The sequence below is a fragment of the Heterocephalus glaber genome, unplaced genomic scaffold, assembly GCF_053883595.1.
Source record: "Heterocephalus glaber isolate CG9 unplaced genomic scaffold, H.glaber_assembly_v1.0 deba00001429, whole genome shotgun sequence".
In the NCBI taxonomy this organism is placed as follows: Eukaryota; Metazoa; Chordata; class Mammalia; order Rodentia; family Bathyergidae; genus Heterocephalus; species Heterocephalus glaber.
Window position 1 is genome coordinate 22,568,145 of NW_028258294.1, and position 18,124 is coordinate 22,586,268.

At 33.1% G+C, this 18,124-nt stretch overlaps 1 protein-coding gene across 2 annotated transcripts in view; it reads right to left on the reverse strand.

Annotated features, from left to right (window-relative positions):
• Gucy1a2 (guanylate cyclase 1 soluble subunit alpha 2) overlaps nt 1–18,124 on the reverse strand; it is a 400,022-nt gene that overhangs the window by 207,290 nt on the left and 174,608 nt on the right. The gene's annotated exons all lie outside the window — the stretch shown is intronic.

Genomic DNA, 18,124 nt, shown 5'->3' on the forward strand with positions numbered 1-18,124 from the left:
TCTTTCCACTACCATATAGAATGTATTCAACACAGTTATTTTTCTTTGTTTTTCATAGCATGAAATAATCGATGAAACAAAAATCATGGAGTAAATTTGGGGTAAGCTATAGGGGTTGGCATTTTTACGTATATACGTATATATATAATTGTTCATCATACAGCATTCACCAAAATCTTTTTTATATAAAGAAATAAAACTGAATCCCTGAGGGAAAAAATAATGTTGTAAAGGCTGCAGCAAATCACAGCCTCTCCAGTACCTCAAATTGAGATACCTGGAAGACTACTTAGCAAGGAGAAAAAGAAGAGCTCTGGGAATCAAGAAAGCATGGACAGGGAAACTAGAAATCACAGAGAAACTGAAAAAAACTGAAAAGAATGCAGAGAAAACAATGAATTCCTGTGTTTGTGTCCTGCGGTGTGCCCAAAGTCACTACTATCTCCAGTTAGGTTTATTGCCTGTGATTTTGTGCCCTACTTGCTCCAGAGGCCCCTCTGTCCATACTCCCCGGGATGTGGCAACCTGAGGCCCTAGACAGGAAGACCTGTTTCCAGGAACCAAGGTAAGCCTGGAAAGGATGAGGAGTCCCATTGATAAACAATAGACTGCTAGCACTACCCCTAAGAAAAACCCACCATTACTGTAAGCTGGAAACACAACTTGGAGAGTTGGAGAAGAAATTCACTGCAGGCTCTGCCATATTTGATTGTGATACAATCAGGAGCCATTTTGTGAAAGGTTTATTGTCTAAGTACTGAGCTACTTTGGGAATCATATCTCACAGAAAAACTACACTTTAGGGTTTCTGGGGTCACTCTACTGCAATGACTAGGAGGGAGGTGGCCACAAGAAACTGCTGGAGAGAGAGAGAGAGAGAGAGAGAGAGAGTCACAGACCTCCTAAGAGGTTTGAATAGCAACAAGTTCAGGCTGGGAAGGATACAGTGATCTTGCCCTCTGTGGTGAGAAGCTAGGCTGGTCATGTGTGGTTTTCTGAGAGGACTGGATCTGAAAGTACCTGGATTAAGTCCAGAAGAATACTTATCTCTCCTTGCTGTCTACTTCCAGTACAAAGCTCAAATGTCTGTTCACTTTCCCCATCTGCCAACATGATCAGGGATAGACCTCAGCAGCATGGTTACCATATTCCAGGGAATATGCACAAAAGGGCCTCTGAAGCAAGCAGGAACCTCACAAGACCACAACCTATAAAACTAATTGGAAATAGCAGTGACTTGGAGTACAGAGAAGGCCATAAACCTTAGAGCATAAATACTGAACCATTTACTGACCATGCCCAGCAGGAAAGGTAGGGCATTCACACAGCAATAAGTGACCATGGAAACAAAATAGGTCCTAGTGATGATTCTCTATCCCTCCCCTATATCTGGTGGATTCTAATACTGTAGGCCCTTGAGAGATATTGTTACCAAACACATGGAGGAAATATTTGACTCATTTCTCTTTTTCTTTGTTTATTGCTTGGAGTTCTTGTTTGTTTGCTTTTTTTCTTTATTTTGCCCTTTACAATTTTTTTCCTATTTTTCTTTATGTTTTCTTGTTTTTATTTAATTCTTAATTAATTTTATTAATTTTATTTCATTCTTTATTTGGATTTTTATCTTAATTTTCTTTCTCCTTATCTTCCATTTCTTTCTTTTTCAAATGTACTTCTTCCACTTCTTCCCTTTCTGCTCCCTCCACTTTTATTATTATTACTAATAAGCTTTATTTGTTTTTAGCTATTTAGTTGTTTCTATGCTATTATTGCTAAATTCAGTTGTTAATAGTGCTACAGTTATTGCTTTTAGTAGATATTTACTGTGTGTCAACATTTGGTTTGTTTATTTATTTATATTATTGCTGACATATATTTTCTATTGTTAGGGATAGTATAGTTATAGATTTTTTGGTTCTTATAGTATGTCAATATCCAGTTTGTTTTTTACTCATTCTTACCGATTTCTTTTCTATTTTTAATATTCTTTTCTATTGTTACACTTCTTGATTTTAACTACTTTTTTACTGTATGCCAAAGAGGGTTTGTCTTTATGTCATCAATATTATTGTGGTTCATTGTTTCCTCTCTAAGTGGTATTAGAGATCAAGCCAGCAGAATTAGGTTGGACATTACGAAGACCTTTAAACGTTACTCTGAGCAGGCCCGGGGATTTAGCTCAGTGGTTCCGGCGCCTGCCTCACAAGCGCAAGGTCCTGAGTTCGATCCCCAGCACACACACAAAAAAAATGTTACTCTGAGCAGATTGAAGAGGTATAAAACATCATAACTAAACCCAAGGAAACATCACAAGGAGACAGAATCTAACTAAAGGGATTCCCACAGTAGTGGCAGTATTTCTTCCCTAGTTAATCTTCAACCTGTAACACAAAAACAATAAAAATATGGGAAAAGAAAGCAACAAGATGCAAGTAAACACCTCTAACTCCCCAAAACCTGATCTCTTGGACACTAAAGTACAGAAAATTATAGGAAAAGAACTCAAAAACCAAATGGCCAAAATGTTTGAAGAGATCAAAGAAAAACCACATAAACAAATTCATAAGATGTTTAGCTAATTTGAAGAGGATTTAGTTAAACAGATAAAGAATTTTACTAATAAAATGTTTAAAATGCTTAAAGGCAAAACAGATTATAAACTAATTGCCTTAAACAAGACAATACAAAATATGAATGATCCAGCCAGGGATTTAGCTCAGTGGTTCTGCTGCCTGCCTCACAAGCCCAAGGCCCTGAGTTCGATCCCCAGTACCAAAAAAAAAAAAAGAAGAAGTCAAAATATGAATGATCATATTTGGTAAAAAATTATGAAAAGAAAGCAAGCAGAAATACAAAATATAAAAAATTTAATAGAAAATATGGGTAGCAGATTTGACTAATGTGAGAATAGAGGGTCCTAAATTGAAGATAACATGGATATAGCAGATCATAAACTCAAGGATACACTAAAGATGACAAGGTATCATGCAAGCTGGATTCAATAGCAGCCATATAACTGGAAAAAAAGCCCTCAGAATTATAAGAATAAAGGAAAACTTAGAAGATAACTTAAAACATATAAAAAAATGTATTCACAAGCTGACCACAAAGTTTCTTTCTTTCAAAAGTAAGACTCTGCACTGGGCACTTTAGGTGGGGTTTAGAATGTGACTTCTAAATAAAATCATCGTTTTCATTTTCTCTCATCTACTCACCAGCTACATCTTAATTTTAAAACTGTATTTAAAATATGATTTTCAAATTTTTTTTGTTGTCTAATTATAATTATGTGATATTCTATTGGGTATAATATGAACCTTTGTGTGTGCATGGTAGCTTCAGGCTATATTTTATGGTGTTTGCATGCTTTTTCTTAAATGAAATAAAACACTAATCTCAAATCATAAAAAATGTGTGCACTAAAATCATAGCAGAAAAAATTTCCAAATCTAGGGAAATAATTCAATATGCAAGTATAAAAGGCATTCAGAAGTCCAAATAGCCATGACCAGAGAAGAATCTTTATACAACACATCATAATCAAAATTACAGAAGTTCAGTGAAAGGAGTAAATACTAAAATCTGTTGGAGGAAAAAACAGCAAGTAACCTATAAACACATCTACCAGAATAATAGCCAATTTTTCAGTATAAATTTTAAAGGGCAGAAGAGCTTGAAATGAAGTTTTTCAAGCCCTAAACATAAACTATTGCCAATTCAGACTTCTATATCCTGAAAAATTATCCTACAAAATTGATGGAAATGTAAAGACTTTACATGACAAAAATTCCTAAAGAAACACGTGGTTATTAAACCAGCACTGCAGAAAATACTTAATGGAATCCCAGACAAAGATGGAGAGGCTACCAGCACCGAAGAGCACAAAGAAAAGTATATATGTAACTAGGAGAGTAGTAAAACAAAAGTGAAAAAATAAAGCAATCAGCATTAAAAAAAAATGCAATAGCAGAGCTCAGTAAATACCTTACATTAATAACTCTTAATGTTAAGGGTTTTAACTTCCCAATCAAAAGATGCAGGCTGGCAGGGTGGATCACAAAATAAAATCCAGCCATGTGTTGCCTACAGAAGATGTACCTCATCCAGACAGAAGCACGCAGATTGAAATAGTTAAATAGGGAAGAGACCTATAAGCTCACTAACAGATAAATGGATAAAGAAAATTGGGAATATATATATATATATACACAATGGACTACTACTCTACCATAAAGAAGGATAAATATACTACTCAGCCAGAAAGAACGAGAAACTAGAGACATTTGTAGCTAAGTGGATGCACATTGAGGCCATACTCTTAAGTGAAATAAATAGGACACACATGTGTAAATACCGAATAGTTTCTCTGGTGTGAGAAACTGAAAGTGTAAATAAGGATTAAAATGAATAATTGATAATGTGAAATAGGAAGAAAAGGCCTAAAGGGGCAGGGGAAGTGGGAGGGGTAGGGGAAAGTAAAGAAGGGAAAGGAAAAATTATGAGAAAAGGAAAAAATGGAAACAAAGTCTTTGTCAATAGGGAGGGATGGGTTGAAAGGAGGGCAGGGGAATGGGGAAAAAAGAAGAAACAAGATATATCATGTAAAGATACAAGTTCCCAGGGATAAATGTAAATATATTGTATACCTAAAATGTACCAATAAAAGAATTTAAGGGAAAAAAAGGATAAATTTGAGTCATTTGTAGGAAAATGGATGCACCTTGAGTCCATACTACTATACTAAGTGAAGTAAATTAGATACAGGAGGTTAAATATTGCATGGTTTGTCTTAAAAGAGAAACATAAAACATAGATAATTTAAAAAGAAAAGTAAAAGAAAGATGATAGGGAGATAGACTTTATGGAGATAAAAAAGGGATTCTGGGGATGAGTGGAAAAGGGAGATGAAGGGAAGGAGAAGCAAGAAGGAACAAGATGTGATGTGTATATGCATCAATATACCACGATGAATTAACCATTATGGATTACAAACTCATACTAATAAAAAATTTAAAACAGGGTTGGGGATTTAGCTCAGTGGTTCCACCACCTGCCTTGCAAGTGCAAGGTCCTGAGTTCGATTCCCAGAACCAAAAAAAACAAAAATTTAAAACAATGAATTGCTGTTAAATGTGATAATTTTTATGAAATAAAACGCTCTTTTATCTTATGTAAAGGTTTTGCTAAAGTTCAATATTTTATCATTTTATTCATAATGCTCTCACTTATTCACTGAAGTATAAGTTGAATGTTTTCTATTTAAGAGCACTTCTCTGGGTGATCAGGATAAGCCAATAAAGTATGGCTCATCTTTTCAAAGATGTCCACAGTATGATGAGGAATCAAATAGGTATAGATGAAGAATAAGGTGAAAAAGACATTCTCATTTCTCCAACTAAGGGGCATTCTCAGAACACTACAGGCTATTGTTTATATACAAAGGAAATAATTGTTCTATATAGTATTTCTGGATTGTTTTATATATGCCTGATATTGAGGGAGCAGTGTTATTAATGATATATATTTTTCTATTGTTAGGATTTTAATGACAGTAAGGAAGATACATATAATTTACATTCTCATCAGTTAAAATATTAGTATATTAAATTTTTCTTAAAGTTTAACAGGAGGGCAAAACTTTTTAAAAGGTAGGGATAGGCTTCATAACAGGCAGCTGAAAAGAGAAACTGTTGCTTCAGATGTAAATGAAGTAGTTTTCTGTATGTTTATCCAAATTCAGTAAAGTAAGAATGTTACTTTTAGATATTGCTTCTAGTCTTCCAGATTTGTTACATCTGATATATAACTTATGAAAGCCAAAACAGAATAACATATCTGTGGCTCTTTGAGAATTAGAAAAGCTTTTACTCTCACAAAGCAATATTACTTGCAATAACCAGCTCTAATGCAAACAAGCAGTAGGATTTAAGTGCCCAGAACAAGAAACTTCTGCTCTCATATTCCTAAGATTCCTCCTCTCATTTGTTTTTGGGTTTTTTTGTTTTTTTTGTTTGTTTGTTTGTTTGTTTGGTACCGGGATCGAACTTCGGTCCTTGCGCTTGCGCAGACGGCGGCGAAACCATTGAGCTAAATCCCCGGCCCTCCTCCTCTCATTTCTATACCCTCTGCTCCCTACCTGTTAGACTTTGCATGGCTAAAGACACCAACAAAAGGTATCCTGCCATAAGTACCAAGCCAGGGATACTCTTCAGATATGCTAAAAAACAAACTACAGTTAACAAGGTGCCTGATATGGGTAAGATTGTCCTACACCCTCAAACAGCATGACCAAGGACCACTGACAGCACAGAGGAATGAAATATGCCAGTAAAATAAAAAGAACATCACACAAACTTTTAAAACTGCAATCATTGTCACTAAAATTCACAAAAGTAGGCCAGGACCTCTGTGCTAACCTAAACAGAATAGTACTATATTAATATTTAAAAAACAAATAAACAATGTAATAGCCAAATTATCCAGGACATAGTAAGAAACTAATCCCTCATAAGAACTAGGAAAAACACAACTTGAATGAGAAAAGAAAATCAACTGATGACAACACTATATTGAATCTGATGTTAGAATATCTGTCAAAAATTTTAAAGAGAGCATCATAAAATGTTACAACAAACAATTACAAATTCTTTTAAAATGAATAAAAGAGCCAGGGATTTAGTTCAGTGGTTCTGCCACCTGCCTTGCAAGTGGGAAGTCCTGAGTTCAATCCCCAGTAGCAATAAATAAATAAATAAATAAATAAATAAATAAATAAATAATAAATAAATAAAATGAATAAAGAAAACCAGAAGCTCTCAGTAAAGCAATAAAAGATACCAAATAACCAAATAGAAATTATAGAGCTAAAAAATATAGCAACAAAGATAGGAAACTTGCTGAGTGGGCTCAAAAATAGTAGAGATGACAGAGGATAGCATCCATAAATCTGAGGATAGTTTGATGAAATTTACTTAATCTGAAGGACAAAAGAAAAATAGACTGAAAAGATAGTTTAGGGAGCAAAAAGGCAAATTGAATGATTTAGAAAGTACTTGAGAAATTCTGTCCAATTTGTCTGCTGAAAAGAAAATGGCTATACCCTTACAGTACATCACAATTATTTTTTGAGTAGTTTTAATCAAACCATGGTTGGTTCAATTTGCAGAGCCCAAGAATTCTTTATGGAAAAAACTCTAAAATGTACCCTGGTATGGTGGCATGTGCCTACAATCTCAACTCCGGGAGGCTGAAGCAGGATCTCAAGTTCTAGTCTAGCCTGGGTTACTTAGCAATACACTATCTAAAAATTTTAAAATAAAATAAAATAAAACAATATAAAAAACTTTAAAAGGGCTAGAGAAGTAGCTCAGTACAAAGGCTCTGTGTTCAGTTTCCAATACCACCAAAAAACTTCCAAAACTCAGTCCCTCCAAAAATCTGTTGGTTAATTAATTAATTAAAGTTTCAAAATACAAATCAATCTGTGAAAATCTGTACATTAACAGCAACTATCAAAAAAAACCCCAAGAAAACAATTCCATTTAAAATAACATTAAATAAAAAGTAATAATGAAAAGACAAAGAAGAGAAAAAGTATTCCGTATCAATTTAACCAAGGAGGGGAAAGACCTATGCATTGAAAATTATAAAGTATTCATGAAAAAAATTGAAGAAGGAACAAAGAGGCAGCTAGATCTTGTTTATGGATTGGAAAATTTTAAATTGTTAAAACATTCACACTATTCAAATGATCTACAGATTCAATGCAATCTCTATCAAAATTACAATAGAACTTTTAACAGAAAACCAATCATAAAATTAGTATGCTACTACATACAACACAAATAGCCAAAGAAATCTTGAACAAAGAACAAAGCTGAGGCATGATAGTTCTTGACCTTAAAAAATATACTCCATAGCTAAAGTAAGTATACCAGCATGGTATAAGCATATTAACACACAAATAGACCAATGAAAGTAAATAATGAGTCTGGAAATAAGTCCACATTTCTACAGTAAATTGATCTTTGACAAAAGTGTCAAGGACACAGAATGGGAAAAGGACAATCTCTTTAATAAAGGGTGATGAAAAAACTGGATATTCCACATGCAGAAGAATTTAACTATACTCTTACCCCACACTATAAAACATCAACACCAAAAGGATTAAAGACTTATGAGGAATCCTAAGATCTGAAACTCTAAACCTTCTGGCAGAAAACACAATGGGAAAGTTCCTTGGCAATGGTCTAGGTGACAATTTTTTTGGATTTGACCCTAAAAGCACAGGAAACAAATCCAAAACAAACAAGTGGGATTACATGCAACTAAAAATCTCTATAGCAAATAAAACAATCAGTGGAATTAGAGAATCTACAGAGTGGGATGAAATAGTTGCAAATCACAACTTGATAAGAATTAATAAAATATATAAGGAACTCAACTGAATAGAAAAAATGAACACAATGATTAAATGGACCAAGAACCTAAACATTTCTCAAAAGAGGACATACACATGGCTGAGAGGTATAGGAATACATCTCATAATGATGTTGTGGTCAATGAAGAACCATGGACACAATAATAGTTCCATAAGATTATAATTACCTAGCAAAATAGCCATCCTAGTTTGTGTATGTATGATGTTCAAACAACAATAAAATCATCTAACAATGCATTTCTCAGAATATATTCTGATTCTAAGTCAATAGATGACTAACTATAAAAATTTTAACATCATGCATCATCAGGGAAATGCTAATAAAGCCATGATGAGATATCATGTTACATAAGTATATGAGCTATAATTTAAAAAATGAAAGATAACAAGTGTTGGTAAGGACATGGAGAAAAGGAAACTCTTGCACACTGTCAGTATATAAGTTAGTATAGCTATACTATGGAAGTTCTTCAAAAAACTACAAGTGGAACTTCAATATGACCCATTGATCTCATTAATTGGTATATATCTAAAGAAAAGGAAGTCACCATGTTTAAGACATACTTATATCCCTATGTTAATTATAGCATTATTTACAACAGCCAAAATATGTAATTAACCTAAGTGCTCATCAAGGCATGAATGAATGTATGTGGTATGTATATAGAGTAAAAGTGCCATTGTGCACAATGGAATGGAATGTCATTCAGATTCTAGAAGAAGGGAATCTTGTCATATACAACAATGTAGATAAAACTAGAGACATTAAGAGACAAAATTTCAATCAGAAAAGTAAATAAATAAATACACATAATACAGATTAGTTTATTTCCTTTTTGCATATTCATGTTTATCATTCTGTGTGCTTGTGCTTCTGCTCTTAGAATATAACTAGCCAAAGAAATAATATTTTGAAACAATACCAGTTTTCTCCGAGATGCCAATGTAATATTTGCATTGATAGCAGTTACTCTTTCACTGGTTTTGCATATATTTATTTACTATCTATAACCTTGTACTATTATGCTTTGAAGAAAGTTAATCAGATACTCTTTTACTTTTTACTGGGGTAAACAATAGAAAATTATGTATAGGTGGGTGGAGGTAATAACATCAGGCTAATTAAGTTACTATTTAATCAATAGATTGAAATTTTGCCTTTGTTTAGATGTGAGATGATATAAAATTCATATTTTATTTAAAAATCAACCCCAAGAGCTCCAAAACAACTTCTCACACATTTTATCTTTCTGTACCTTCTTTATTTTCCCATGTGATTGTATTTAGTTTCATTTCTATTCTTTAAATCTCAGAAACTTATTCTAAAAATGGATTTGAATTCTATCTTGATAGTGAAGCCTGTGAATAACATAACCAAGACTATTTACTATTCATTATTATATGTCATTTCTTTTTAAGTCATAGCCGGATTCATATACTATTTAAATGACATAGTTTTGTGCTTTATAGTTAAAATAATTATATCAATAAATGTTTTGGTATTTTTTTGTGCAAATTTTCCAAATGTGAAATATTTGTTTTCCTTTTAGATTATTTATTCATGTTTTACTAAACATGTTTTAATTTCACACTATGTTGGGAATATTAAATTGATACATAGTTTTTAATATGAAAATATACACAGTCTGCCTTTTTCCTCAAAGAATACAAATGATTTTATTTTATAATGCATTCATACAATCAGTAAATCACACACATTAATAAGCACAGGGCTGAGTGTCTTCCCTGTTTTGTTACCTGCAATTACCCTGTCCTTCTGGGCTGTTTCGTCACCACACTGTCATTCATATATTGTATGAGGGATTTGGATTGCACTTCTACATATCTGATTTAACATATTTATTATTGCATATCATATATAATATTTATATATAGTATATTTATATATATTCCATTAAACACTCTGCAAAAACATAAAACGCTATGCCTTTTTCAAGGAAACATAAAAATGATTGCAGAAAAAGCACTAACATATTGTTATGTAAAGATAAATGAAACCTCCTCATAGTAATAGAGGGTTTTTTGGCTGAGTAAAATCTTAGTAATCACTCTGCCCCGGCCAATTTTACATAAAAATACTCTGATAGGCCTTAAAGAAGACTAACTTTCAGTTATTACAATTTATGTAATTATGTTTGTGTATGTGTGTATATTTATGTTACAATTATTTTCTCTCCATTTATTCTATGAATCAGGGGTAGGGTATATACCAAGGGCAGCTGTTTAATTTGTTACTTAGTAATAAAAAGAATTGGCATTTTTGCTGAATTGAACTAAATATTTAAAAGAAATAACTAGAATTTATGTTGTGAGCCAGGTTGGCAAAACTCATTACATACTGAGAATCTTGGCTGATGGATAAGTAGAATTAAGGAAATTATGATGCAGATGAAATTTTCTAATGGAATAATAGGGCAACTGCTTAGTCTAGGGCATATACTATGGCTAAAGGAAGGAGTTATAAAGTCTAGTTTTAAACATAAAAAATTTTATATAAATGATTGTTGTCAAAAGAAATTTCTATGATATGAAAATATGGTTAGTCTTATATGGCTACTGACTCATGTATTGAATAGCATAGCTCTAAAGTAAAATCTGTAGTTCCAGTATTCAGTCCATTTTCTAGGCTAGAAATTATATTTTATTTGCTTGCAGGTAAGAAATGAATTAATATTTGTGTCAGAGTTTTTTTGTATTTAAAGATGTTACACAGAGATTTGAAAAAAATATTTGTATGAATTCTACTCAGTAATAAAAACAGACTTAAGTTTAAAAAGTAAAAGTTACAGAGGGATGAAGGACTTTCCAGCTAGAGAACAGCTAGATCATATAAAATATATCTTTGAGTCATTGGCAATTAATGGTCTCTGAAGAAATAGGAGAGGTGTCCAAAGATATTCTTCCAAACAAAGAGCAAGCAAAAAAAAAAACACATTTAAAAACTAACAACCAACCACCTACATACCAAAACAAACAAATAAAGAATGAGATCTGGTACCTTGATAGGGACAGAGAGAAGGCAGGCTGCCCTGACAGCCATGAGTAAAGAGTATCTCAATGTGGGTTTTGAGGCTTGGGACAGTGTAATGTCAGGGGTGGGGGGAGTCAAGTCAGAGTTTCTTGAGTTGAATTGTCATCTTCAAAGAAGACTACAGTCATCTCTAGTTCACTGGCATCTAAAAATTCTCTGACTTAGGCTCTCAAAATGCTCAGTGATTGAGTTCAGGCCATGATTGAAAGCAAACACTAAATTTAAATCTCCAATAACTACAGATATTGGGATTGTCAAATTCAGAATAGAGAGTATTTATAACAAGTAAGGGTACAATCATAAAGACAAACAAGCAACAGAGGACTACTGGGAATGAATGAAGAGACATTTAAAAACTTGGAACAAGTCTTAAAGGAAATGACAATAGCATTTATTTTAAACAGCTGTAATGCAAATACAAACCAGCCTGTGTAGCATATCGAGCATAGTACCTGGCACAAATTATCCTTCAATATATGTTAGCTCACCTCATTATGGATTCTATACTACCTCAAATCTGAATCAGAAATCCCTGTTGTTGGGCTCAGAAATGATTTTTTTCAACGAGAGCTACATGTGATTCTGAACAAGAACCAGACTTGAGAAATATTGTCTCAAATATCATCTGTCCAGTAAGTATAAATGAGAAAATGGAAAGGATAGCACATATGGGAGTCACAAGCCTAATTGCTAAAAAGGTAAGGACTCGGACGCAGACCCCTCCACATGCACAGTACCACATCACTTTCCACACTGTAATAAAATATGTTTCAAATAAAACAGAGTAGAATGTGGAGTTCAGTGGTGTCTCAGAGCAAGGACATGAACAAGACCATCAAATAGCTTATAAGTATTTTAATCAAAGGTGAATTGCAAAATTATTTCAACAAATATTTTAGACTGTACTTATTTTAATAACTTTATGAATGATTTCCCTCCATATTTAGAGGAACCTTATATTTGTTTTGTTATTCAATTTGTACTCAATTTGAAAATTTGAGTTCTCTGGACATATCCTTAGTGTTGAACAAAGGTCTGCTTGACAAAAGAATAAAGCCTATGCATGAGCCATTAATAAACTTTTTTTATTTGGGTACTGGAGATTGAACTCAGGGTCTGGCACATGCTGGGCAAGTACTCCACCACTGAGCTGCATAACCAGCTCTTCTTTTTATTTTACTTTGAAACAGTCTTGTTAAGTTGCCTAGGCTGGCCGTGAACTTGCAATGTTCCTGCCTCATCCCCCTGAGTAGCTGAACTGCAATCATGAATCACCACACCCAGCCTGTTATAAATTCTTAATTACTATTTGGACATACACAGCTAACATGCTAACAGCATGTTAGAATTTTCAAAGTGTTTCCAGGTACACTTTCATTTTGTCTTCCCAAGGTTTATGGAAAACAAGATCGAGATCACTGTCAATGGGAAGCTAAAACCAGGGAAGGTCTTAGATCAAGATCTAACAGTGAATAAGTCAGCCAAGAACTAATAGTGGATAAGTTAGGGAGGCCTATGCAGGCCCTGGACAATCTATTCCAATGTTCTATTGATACACAGGATGGAGGAATGAGAGGAGTAAGACCTTTGAAACTAAAAATGATCTGAGTTTAAAGCCTAGTCCTACTGCTTGCTGGGAGAGTATCCATGGGCATATCACATGGCCTCTTAGGGGCTTAGAAACCTCATCTGTGAGACTGGGATAAGGATAATTCTAACACAGTAACATTGGAATAAATTTTTAGCAAGATAATGCATATAAAAAAGTATAGCCCAGCAATCATACATACATTTATTTAATAACTCCTTATCAATCATTGTTGTTGTTGTTGTTGTTGTGCTTAAGCATTAGGACAATGATAATGATCATTCAGCTAGTATATATGGTATTACAAATAGGAACTGATAATAAAATTATGTTGAATTTATAAAAATACAATTTAAGAAGTTATATCAAATAGGCACAGAATGAGTTTAAAAAGACATCCATTATTCATTGCAGCATTTTCAATAACAGTGAAAACATTAAAACAAATGTCTATAGATTTCTATTTAGTTTCATCAATTAAAAAAATTCACAAGACATACAAAATGTCCCATAAATTACAATATGATGATGAAAGTTGACTTTGCATTGGCAAAATGTCTTAAACACACATCATCAGAATTTGTTTTTCTAGACATTACTGTGAACATGAAAAATACGTAAAAAGTTTCTTGACAAGATGATACAACTGAAGAAACATTACTTGGAATCCAGCCATGATAGTGAAAAGCACGTGAGCCATTCCAAGATGGATGAGAAGCTGAAGGTCCAGAAGGAAAAGAGAATATATTATACGTAGGGGTCTGAAGCAAGTCCAATCTGATTACAGTAGAAATCAAAGGATTGAGAAAAATCTAGTCAAGTTAAACCAGGTGACTGAGTTATGACCTTCAGAGTATGATCCTAGCCACGTGATTGTCTCTCTCTCCTCTCTCCTCAATAACCATGGAGGCCACTTATCAGAATTAGTAAAATCACAAGGTAGGAGACTGTCTTACAGCAGCCTCTCTTAGAGCAGAACTGCTCAGGAGAGATATCCAACCTGCCTCAGACCTATGGACAGTACAAGAAGTAAACACTGACTGCATTAAGGACTGGGATTTGAAGATTGTTATAGCAGCTAACACTGTGTGCCTCGATTAATATATCAAGTTGTAGTAAAAGATCATCATCTCCATCTCTATCACACTTTAAAGAAGTGATCTAGATCTACTAGTCCCTTGGAAGAAAGAATCCATCAAAATTCTTTCCTGACTGACTAAACTGGAATACAGTCATCATTACACTTATAAATATTCTTGTTTTAAGGTTCTGTGCTCTAAGTTAAAGGCAGAGATCTGAGATCAATCTATACTTCAATCTGTAAGTATGAATCTAAAGCTTTGCTTAAAAACTGATGTGATTAGTTTAATTCTCATCCAACATTAATCATCATGAACTATAGCTTGATACCGACTTTTACCCCTTTGAAATTAAATGACATGTATATCTTGCATTCCAGTCAGATAGTTAAAAATCTCTCAAGTTACTATAAATAATTTAACTGGCCTCTTAGATCTGAATGTTCACAAATAGTATATAAATTAATACATTATTTGAGGGGATAGTGAAAGGATAATCTCTCTAAAACCAAAAGGCTCTAGGGCATAGTATGAATCAGAGTCTTAATTTTTTTATTTACTTTAAAATTTAAATTTATCCTCTAATTTAGTTTTATTGGAACCAATTTAGTAAGAAACACAGAATAGAGAATGAAAGAAGTTATGTGGTGTGCTCAAGCTTTTGCTTACGAAATACAGAGGCAGTACAAGAACATAGGTATCCTCATGTTGAGCCTGTCTGCAAAAGTATTTTTAAAAACTGCATATGTATAAATATGAAAAATAGGAAACACTCAAAAAATCTCTTATATGGGGCCCAGGAATCTCTATCCTATTATGCAGTGTTTATTGGAATATTTTCTTTCTCTTAGGAAGTAGATGTCATGGCCAAACGACAGTGACAAATCTTTAAAATAAAAATAATAAATGAACCTATATAACAGGATTGTTATTTGGACATATATTGGTTAATAAGTTAGAATGGTCCCTGGTACATAACAAAGATCATGTTTGTTAAATTAAATGAAAATTTCTTGTTTATAGTGGGTTATTAGTAACTTGACTCCACACTTACCATTGTCCTACATATTATTAAAGCTAGCTATCTTAGTTTGCTAGAGATACTAGAAAAAAAGTTCCAAAAATAGACTGGCTTGATGAGAAGAAACTTATTCTGTCACATTTTGGAGCTAAAAGTCTGAGATCAAGGTTTTGGCAGCATCCTGCTCCACCTGGTTCCTGGTAGTTCCTTCTCTTGAGGCAATGTGACTATATTTCACATGATACTTTCTCAGTGTATACATCTGTTTCTGTGATCACAATTTTTCCCTTTTATAAGGACACTAAGCATGTTGGATTAGGACCTATATTAATGAGGATCCTGTGTTCAAATAAGATTATATTCTGAAGTTTTGGGTGCTAAGACTCTAACATATCTTGGGGGGATACAATTCAACACAAAATATCAATTCTCCTAAACAATCTAATAACTTGATTACTGAAATGATCCTGCTGTGACATAACAGTCTATAGATTTCCAGGGTTCATTAATACAGTACTCAGAAACAGTAAACTCATCATCTCATCTAATACTGCAACAGCTTCAACCATTCATTATTCTTCTTCTAATACGATTTTCCTTGTTAGGATTTATTACCTAGCACACTATTTGTTTTACTACTTATCCTTGTTTCTGTCTATCTTCATGATAGAATGAAACATGCATAAGTGTGGGCGGTTTTTGTCAATTTGTTCCTTGTTGCATTTTCTACTATGTGGCATTGTACATGCTACATAGTAGGTTCTCTATAAACATTAATTAAATCAATTCATATGAAAATTTTCAGTATAAATGGATAAACACTGGATAGTAAAAAGATGGACAAACATTTAACTTTTGATTTACTTAGTCTTGGACTTCTTAATGGATCAACTCTCCTATTACATTTCCTTTGACCATGTAAAACATGTTTGAATAAAGAAAAAAGAAAATTAAAGAAAAGCTACACAGTAGCCCCTTACTGACTCAATTATCTCTTCTGTATAAAAGGAATACTTCATTTTCTTAGGGTATAATTGACAGATTAAAAATTGTCCATACAGTGTGCATTTAACATGTTATTTTGATATATGTGTATATTGTGAAATGATTCCCACATTGGAGCTAATTAACATATCTATTATTTCATATAGATGCTTTATTCCTTTGTGATAAAAAATACCTAACATCTACTCTCCTAACATATTTCAAGTATATACACTATTATTAACTATAGTCATCATGCTGTACATTAGTTTTCAAGATTTCATTTTTTTATAACTCCAACTCTGTACCCTTGATCAGCATCTCCTCAATTTCCCTATTCCCTGACCCTCGCTAACCACTCTTCTACTCTCTGCTTCCATGATTTTTATTTTTAGATTACAAATATAAATGAGATCATACTATATTTTTCTTTCTGTGACTGGTTTGCTTCCCTCAGCATAATGTTCTCTGAGTTCATTTTAAATGTTTTATTAATACAATACTGTAAATTTCATCCAAAGAGCACAAAGTAGCAAGAAATCAGTATAAATTACTAACTTGGACAAACCAAATCTCAAGTCTTTGTTTTAAAGTATTCTTATTTGACTTAGATATATTGATCAGACTAACTTGATAATCTCCAGACTGATACTGAGCTCTAGACAATGATTCATTCAGCTTCTGGCAGTATTAGATATTGCAAAGGATTAGATATTGCAGAGAAGCCTCTTGAAAAGCAAAAAAAAATATCAGATCCTGCACAAAACACAATTTTTATAATACTGCTGGGCTTCAAATAAGTAAGAAAAAGTCTCCCCAGGCCCTAAACAAAAGAAAAACCCTTGAGCTAAAATTTTAAGTTGAAATAAGTTGAAAATGCTAACTTCAGATAGGGTAGCTTGAGGAGAAGAGTTGGCCTTTGAGAGATGGAGGTTCTGGATTATACCTCAACCCTGAAGGAGCCAAAGTGGTCCCATCTCTGCAGTGCACCCAAGGTTTCCATGGAAACACACCTTCTCTCACATGGCATAGAATCTTCATTTAGGCTCATAAATGTGTTCCTTAAAATAAAATAAAGTCAAATATAAGATAATAATTATCATCAACTTTATAAGGAAACTCACCACCAGGAATAAGAATCAGAAGAAACAAAAACAAATAAATTCAGACTACCAAAGAAATAAAATAATGGATTATCAAATTTAACATATTGCATTGTATATATGTTATTAAAAGAAGCAAAAGGTAGTGTCATAAAAGTGTACACAATGAGAGACAATGAAAACTGAGTAAAGATATCTGGAAAAGAAAATTAAGCCTTTAAAAATGAAAAATATAATGGTTAAAAGTAAAACAAAACAGCAGATGGATTAGAGTATTAGATACCACCAAAGAAAATCATTGAACTAAAACTGAAGACAAATCTGCAAACATTATAAAGTGTCGCACAGTAAGATAAACAGCAGACAGTATGAAAGAGAGCCTACTATAAAAAATAGAATGTAAAAATCAAAGTTAATCCATGAACACAAGAAAGAATAGAGAGAATAGATACTCGAAGCACTAAGATTGTGGAATTCTTCTGGACTAATGAAAATATGCACTTATAGTATCAAGAATAGCACCCACCAAGAAATGCAAATGTAAACCTAGACAGAAGTGATGCTGCAGAATACCCAGCACAAGGATCAAAAAAGCCTAGAGGGAGAAAAAGTCATCAACAAAGAGTACACTGATGTCAGATAGCAACAACAGAGTCCAGAATAAAATAGAAGAACATTTTCACTGGGCTGAGAAGTACTAACTATAGTTTTAGTAGGAAGCACTAAAAAAAGCACTCTTAAAAATGCTAATAAGTTCAACACAAACCATAAGGGTACACTACCAAGAAATTAACATAAAAAACTTATTCGAAAAGCATTATTTACAAAAGGAAAGAAATAAACATTGGGGATAAATT